At 44.0% G+C, this 7,500-nt stretch overlaps 1 protein-coding gene across 1 annotated transcript in view; it reads left to right on the top strand.

The window, feature by feature from the left end:
- The window catches only part of LOC147021722 (glutamate receptor ionotropic, NMDA 2C-like), a 211,113-nt gene that overhangs the window by 51,256 nt on the left and 152,357 nt on the right, over positions 1–7,500 (top strand). The gene's annotated exons all lie outside the window — the stretch shown is intronic.

Genomic DNA, 7,500 nt, shown 5'->3' on the forward strand with positions numbered 1-7,500 from the left:
GGAAATTTATCCTAAGTTGTTGTTGCTCTTGCAAAGAGATTTTGCATCTTCAATATTTCATTGTGATATTCATATTTTTAATGTCTATATATGCTCTCAATAGCTAATTGTTGTGCAATATACTGTATATCATGTACTGTACATATTGAAACATGTCTGGAAAGGATTGGCAACATTCCTTATTACTTGTGCTCATGTAAATACTTTCGCATCTGTGTACATATTTTGTGAATGTGCATGCATGGGTCAGTTTAGAACGATTGCAGAGGAGTCCCATGGATCTCGTTTGCCTTCTCCCCCACCCTCCTGTTATTTTTATTTCATTAATTAAAAAGATTATACCATACGGGCTAAGACGCAAACGTTTGTTTGACCATGTCCTTTGGTCTTTGGGCCAAAGTGTGTGTGTGTGTGTGTGTGTGTGTGTGTGTGTGTGTGTGTGTGTGTGTGTGTGTGTGTGTGTGTGTGTGTGTGTGTGTGTGTGTGTGTGTGTGTGTGTGTGTGTGTGTTTACTGGTTTGACAAACTTTGTTGGATTGTTGTTGCTTCATATGCAGCCCGTGGCTGCTGGTTGCATCATTTTCTGGAAACGGGGCTGTGCCGCTGATGCAGTGCCCCTGTTCCAAGTAAGCTGTTACTCATTTTGCCGACCTCGGAAGGATGACAACCTGAGTCAACCCACCTGGTGTTATTTCAATGACACAACAGGGTCTCAAGCTCAATACCCTAAGATCTTAAGCCAGCCACATTAACCGTTAAGCCAACACCAGGCTTTGTTGGATTGTGCACTGTGGCTTTCGGGCCGGAAGGCATGTCCCGAGCTTTGTTACAATGGTTGTTTTAAAAAAAAAAAAAAAGGTGATGTCGTTATGTATGGTATGACTTTGTATTCTGGCCCTGTGGGGCAAGGAGGATGAGGGTGAGAGGAGGGTGAGAAGTGGGGAGGGTTTTTGGAGGAGGTAAATGTGAGGGGAGGGGTTTTCAACTTGCGTTTGATCGTGGGACTTTTGGAGAAAAGGGGGGGGTATCACAGGATTGAATGAAATGGGGTACATTAAAACAGCACGTGAATACAGTATGTGAAGACCGCCAGGAGATGTCAATGGGGGTGAAAGGGGGGGGGGGGTTGGGAGGAAGTAAGCATGAGGGGAGAGGGAGGGAAGGCAGTGTGAAGGAAAGGGAAAGCAGCATGAGGGAAAGAGAAGGCAGCATGAGGGGAAGAGAATGTGGTGTGAGGGGAAGGGAAGGCAGTGTGAAGGGAGAGGAAGGGGTGTGATGGGAGGGGACTGTAAGGGAAAGGAAGGCAGCATGAAAGGAAGGGAAGGGCAGTAAAACATGCCAAATCAGCCCCATTTTCTTTTTAACTGTCAGGTTCTGTATAAACCCTGGCAAGAAAATTTAAAACCCATGCTATCTACTTGGCAAAGGTGTGCTGCATGCATGCATGCTCACACATGCAGTGACCAGCCTTTGCACCCCTGCGGTCGGCTTGCTCCAAATCTGATCCGTGCATGCTACACTATGGGTGAAGCAGTTTTGAATTCAAAATTTAACTTAACAGTCTCCTTAACAGAGGGGGAGGAGTGGATAAGCAGAGGGATGGGTGGGAGAGAGAGTTAGGGGAGAGGAACGTAGAGGAAGAGGGGTGGGAGAGAGGGAGTGAGAGGGGTGGGAGGGAGAGAGTGAGAGGGGTGGGATGGAGAGAATGAGAGGGGTGGGAGGGTGGGAGTGAGAGGGGTGGGAGGGTGAGAGTGAGAGGGGTGGGAGGGGGAGAATGAGAGTGAGAGGGGAGGGAGAGAGTGAGAGGGGTGGGATGGAGAGAATGAGAGGGGTGGGAGGGTGGGAGTGAGAGGGGTGGGAGGGTGGGAGTGAGAGGGGTGGGAGGGTGAGAGTGTGAGAGTGAGAGGGGTGGGAGGGGGAGAATGAGAGTGAGAGGGGAGGGAGAGAGTGAGAGGGGAGGGAGAGAGTGAGTGTGAGAGTGAGAGTGAGAGTGAGAGTGAGAGTGAGAGTGAGAGTGAGAGTGAGAGTGAGAGTGAGAGTGAGAGTGAGAGTGACAGAGAGAGTGAGAGTGAGAGTGAGAGTGAGAGAGAGAGAGAGAGAGAGAGAGAGAGAGAGAGAGAGAGAGAGAGAGAGAGATAGAGATAGAGATAGAGATAGAGATAGAGATAGAGATAGAGATAGAGATAGAGATAGAGATAGAGATAGAGATAGAGATAGAGATAGAGATAGAGATAGAGATAGAGATAGAGATAGAGATAGAGATAGAGATAGAGATAGAGATAGAGATAGAGATAGATGGGTGGGTGAGAGTGAGGGATTCCGGCAGATGTGATGTCCAATTTAGCTTCTATTACAGTGACGGCACATACATTGATGAATCACCCTGCCTGTGAAACACCGGGATGACAGTTTATAGCTGGGTCAGGATTCGAAGCCAGACTACACATAGCGAGCATACATGCATACCTGTTGGCTATCCTGCCATGATGTGGTGATTCATTGCTTTGTAACAACTGAAAACATTTTTTACTCATTGTAATCATCAAATTTATTTTGGCTTGTGAACTCTGGAGATGTCCCCATGAGAACCTCGCTACAGTATCGCCAGAGAAGCTTATAGAGATTGAAGCTTGAAGAACGCTCCAAGCAAGCACCAATCTGTTTAAACAAGAAACATGGTCATCATTGGTTAGATATTTATCAGTATGCCGTCCCGATGCGGGAAATAAGCCCGAAATCCAGATAGGTGGTTCTGTTTGATGCTTAACTGATGTTGACCATGTAATCATTGTCTGTTTGACAGTCACCAGGCTGAGTCCTCTGGATTGGAGGTGATGCTTTGTTGTAGGACTTTATGTCCATTGGAGATAGGGGAGGGGGGGTGTGCTTGTCACACTCCACATATTTTGTATGTTCAGTGCCTATAGAAAGTCTACAACCCCTTTCAAATTTTTCACCTTTTGTTGCCTTCTAGCCTGTAATTAAATTGCATCAAATCAGATTTTTTTTCCCATCTTTATTTACACATCGTAACACAACTTCCAAGTGAAAAACAAATTCTACAAATTTCAGAAAAATTAATAAAAAAATACGAAACGAGAATATCATGGTATAGACACTCGTTATAATCGATGGAACCGATACGACAGCACAATCAACGCTGCAAAACATGAGTGTGTTGAACATCTGGACCCCAAAATGTTCACCCAGCTGGCGTCTGCCATCCTACGATCAGAGTGGCACCACAAGTACAAGGCACACACTCATTTGAACCGTAAAGTGGATAAACTCAAGCCGTCCAGAGACACCCAACCAAAGAGGTGGTTGCATAAGCTTTCCGAAAGAACAATCACACCGACAAAGAGATGTTTACTCGAACGAGGACTTAACTTTAACATGTCAGATGCTGAAGCTGCTGATTTTGTAGCAGCTGTGGAGCCCACGATCTTGACGTTACTAATGGATGATGGAGCCAAAGATCGGATCCTTGTGCGTCTTACCAACGCGTTTGCAGATGTCAAGCAACATCATTCCATCACTACCAAAGTGAAACCCGCCCTACGCATCCTCCGCGAGGATGGGCAACGGTAATTTTGAACCGGACAGGCTACAATCACATGCTCAGTGTGCTTTCACTCTTCGTACAAATATATATATATATATATATATATATATATATATATATATATATATATATATATATATATATATATATATATATATACTTACAGGATGTTAAATATCACCCTTTTTTCTACTCTGCTCTGATGACCCATGTCTCTGTCCCATCACAGCCGTTGCCATGCAAATTTTAACAAGTAGGTGTTTCCTGCTGTGCAGTCACAATGCTTATGTCAACACAAAGAGCCAAAGGGTTGATTTGCACTGGCGACTGGTTAAACTTATGTTGCTCTACATTTAGGTCGCACCTGCCAATCCCTCTGTACTGTGTTGTCGATGTGGCATGTGCTTCTAAAGTCGAATTGATATTGCAGATCTCCATCCATGGCCGTTCGAAGTGAGTGCTGTTCACCAATTTTGATGTTGCGCATAAGTTGGTGCTTATTAAATTGGAAAAACCATTCTCGACTGCAAAATTATTAAGCATCAGTAAATTCCCATGTGGGGCTAATGTGAATAATTACCTCCGCCACCGAAGGTGAAGGAGGTTATGTTTTCACCCCACACTGTCTGTTTGTTTGTTTGTGTGTGGGTTATCTCAAAAGGTTGTTGATGGATCTGGATGAAATTTGGTGGGCTGGTTGTATATGTGACAAGGACGAACTGATTAGATTTTGGTGAAGATCTGGATCCGGATCCGACTACTAGAAATTTTTAAGTTATTCTGCACCATTGAGAAATAGGGCCCAAAATGATAAATAGCACAATATCTCAAAAAGGTGTGGAGCGATTTGGATGCAACTTGGTGGACATGTTGGGTGTGTGGCAAGGACGAGCTGATCCGAATCTGGATCTGGATACGAGAATTATTTAATTTCTAAAGTGATTCTTCACCATTGCGAGAAAGGGCCAAAAACGATATATAGCATGAAATGTCAAAAATGTATTGGGCCCGATATGTTCTCTTAGATCAGGCATTATGGGGCGGGGGTATGCACTCCACCAGGTGCCATTCTAGTTCATGATATTTTTCCTTTTCATAATATTTTATGATATACTAGCATTGAACCCATCATTTCTCTGATTGTAGTTGAACAACATAAGTATGTATGTTACAGGACAATAATAGTTTATTCGGTTGGGTTAGGTTGGGAGCATGCGTCAGAGCAGCACGTTGCTGCGTCCACTTTCTGTCTGTACTCTAGGGGCCTCTGTCTGGCCATCCCCCAGGCAGATGCCTGGCCCATCCCCTCTCCTTGAGATACTGATCAACCTACTGCAACCACGAGGCACACAGTCGTCCCATTGGCCTTCTCCACTCACGAGGCTCTCTCGCTGAGCGAATCTGGTGAGCAGGATCCGCATCAGGAATACGAGCCACATGCCCATACAGCTGCAGCTGATGCTCATGGACTATGCAGGTAACAAATCTTATCTCAGTCTGTTTCAGCAACCACTCGTTGGATGCAAAGTCCGACCAGCGATAGCTAAGGATTCTCCAAAGAGACCTGGTACCGAAGGAGTTAAGTCTTCATCTCAGATCCTTTGTCCAAGTCCAAGTCTCACATCCGTAGAGCAAGACTGGAATAACCAAGGACCTGAAGAGTCTGATTTTCATCCTCCTGCACAGGTACCAACAGCACCACACCCCATGATTCAGTGAATCCATGGCTCCCCGGGCAAAAGTTTATTGGCAGTCAATATTTGCAATTATTTTTATTTATTCCATAAACATTTTGTTTCCTGCTAACAACCTAGCGAGCGTTAATTTTTAGTAATATGCACGTTTATTCACCAAAACAACAACATTATGAATTCATGTTATGTTCCCAGGGATCAGATGTTAGGTCGGTTTCTTTTTTTCTTTTTTCAAGTTGCAAAATGCAAATCTCATTGAGTCATGAATAATACACTGCTGTAAAGGCCTAACCTAGTGCTCTATGTAACACCATAATGACCTCCCATACATAACACCATCTTACTACACCGGTATCTTACTAAATCCATCATCCCGACGCTAGCGTCTGAAATTCAGCCTGTCACCTATGGGCGTCAGATAGTCATAAATATGGGTTATGGTGTTCAACTGCTATCAGCGAAGTGACGGGACGGGTTGATGCTGGACATACGTGCATGCCTATAGCATGATGCGCACGTCCATAGAGGCCAAGCATAGTGCTAGACCCAACACTGTAATGACATCCCTACAAAAAGAGCCATCCTGTCTCTGTGACAGACAGAGGGACAGACGGAGAAACCAGACTACTTTAATATATCGATAAATCCCCTGACATCATGTCTTGCTGAAATTACCAGAAACATCCACCAAGAACGAATTTGTACCCAACAATACAGGACTTTTGAAATGACGAAATATGCCCCAGAATGCTTTGCTCAGAATGCTCAGAAACCACGAGCGACAGCAGCCATTAGGGCATGCTAAAATATTTTTTGCATGTGGGATAATGACTCTAACCTAAAATTGCTCACAAAGCTGTTAAAAAGTCGAAAATACTTGGAAAGTACCAGAGAAGAAGGGGTGTACCTCCATACAATTAAAGAGTTGGAGAACTTCCTTAGCTCATTGACAGGGCTGAGATCTTGCAACTGCCCGTACGACAGACTCCTGATGATGTGGACCCGTGGAAGGCACGAAGAACTGTGGACAGGCGCATAGTACCAAAGCCCTCAATGATCACTGGCTTCACTGCCAATGAGTGGATTGAACCTTGCGGGAGTGCCTCCTGTGAATATGGCAGGCTTGGTGATTTATTCAATGGCTGTCTTCAATTGGAACGATGACGCTGTGCATAATTACCAACAAAGTAATGGTTACCAACTTTATGACAAAGGACATCTTCACGACATCAAAATACACAAATCTTGTGCCAACTATATTTACATGAGAGCCAAATGTACCATGATGACTTCCCTGACAGAAAATGGTGAGAACTTGACACCCCTCATCCATAAATCTGACCGATTTGCATTCAGGAACATAACAATTATGGTTAAACATTTTGAAATTTCAACTTCGTTTAAATGCTGAAAATTATGTTAAAAAATAACTATTTGTCTTACAGATTTCACCCTAGCGATGACAGGCTAAAAGTGCTCTGATTATAGGAAGTGAGTCACTGAAAATGCACACACAACGCATGCGTGAAAGACTTTGTTTGCATTCATGTTATTTTGAAAGTCCTACATGATAAGCCAACGTTTGTGCGCAAGCATTGTTTTGGTTGAGTCAGTTATAAGAGCAATGATGTATGGAGTTAAACACTCATATTTCATTTTTGTGCACTATAAGCACACCCATATGGTGCAAAATCAATCGCCGATAAGGTCTGATATCAGGGGCATCGTATGGGTACTGGATTATGGGGAAAGTGCCCCGAATATTTTTTGCTTTGCCCCAGATCTATTTTAACCCCTTGGTTATGATATGCCACTTTATAATAATTAGCCATTTTTTTTTACACATGCCACTGTGCTAATAGTGTTATTGGGAGATGAGGGGGGGGGGGGCTGGACGGTGAGATCTGAAGTTCAAGGGGGTCCGGGTCCAAAATACTTTTGGAAGCTCGCGACGCCTCTGTCTGACATCATCCTGTGTGTCATGATGCAAGAGTGCACAGAGGATGAAGACGTATAAATTGTTGGTAGATTGCCCAAGTCATGGCAATCCATGAAATATTGCTCTCAATGCATGTTATTGTTATAGTACTGCAGCATAGCAAACGAATTGTTCAAAATTGCATAAAAGCACCAAAATTGGTACACCTGTAGAATGATGTATTCCGAACAATTCTAGATATGGAGCCACCCGAGATTTTGCCTTCGTCAGCTTTGGCTTTGGCTGATTTCTCAGCTTTGGCTG

The sequence above is a fragment of the Eptatretus burgeri genome, chromosome 8, assembly GCF_056783735.1.
Source record: "Eptatretus burgeri isolate ZD-2024b chromosome 8, Ebu_testis_v1, whole genome shotgun sequence".
In the NCBI taxonomy this organism is placed as follows: Eukaryota; Metazoa; Chordata; class Myxini; order Myxiniformes; family Myxinidae; genus Eptatretus; species Eptatretus burgeri.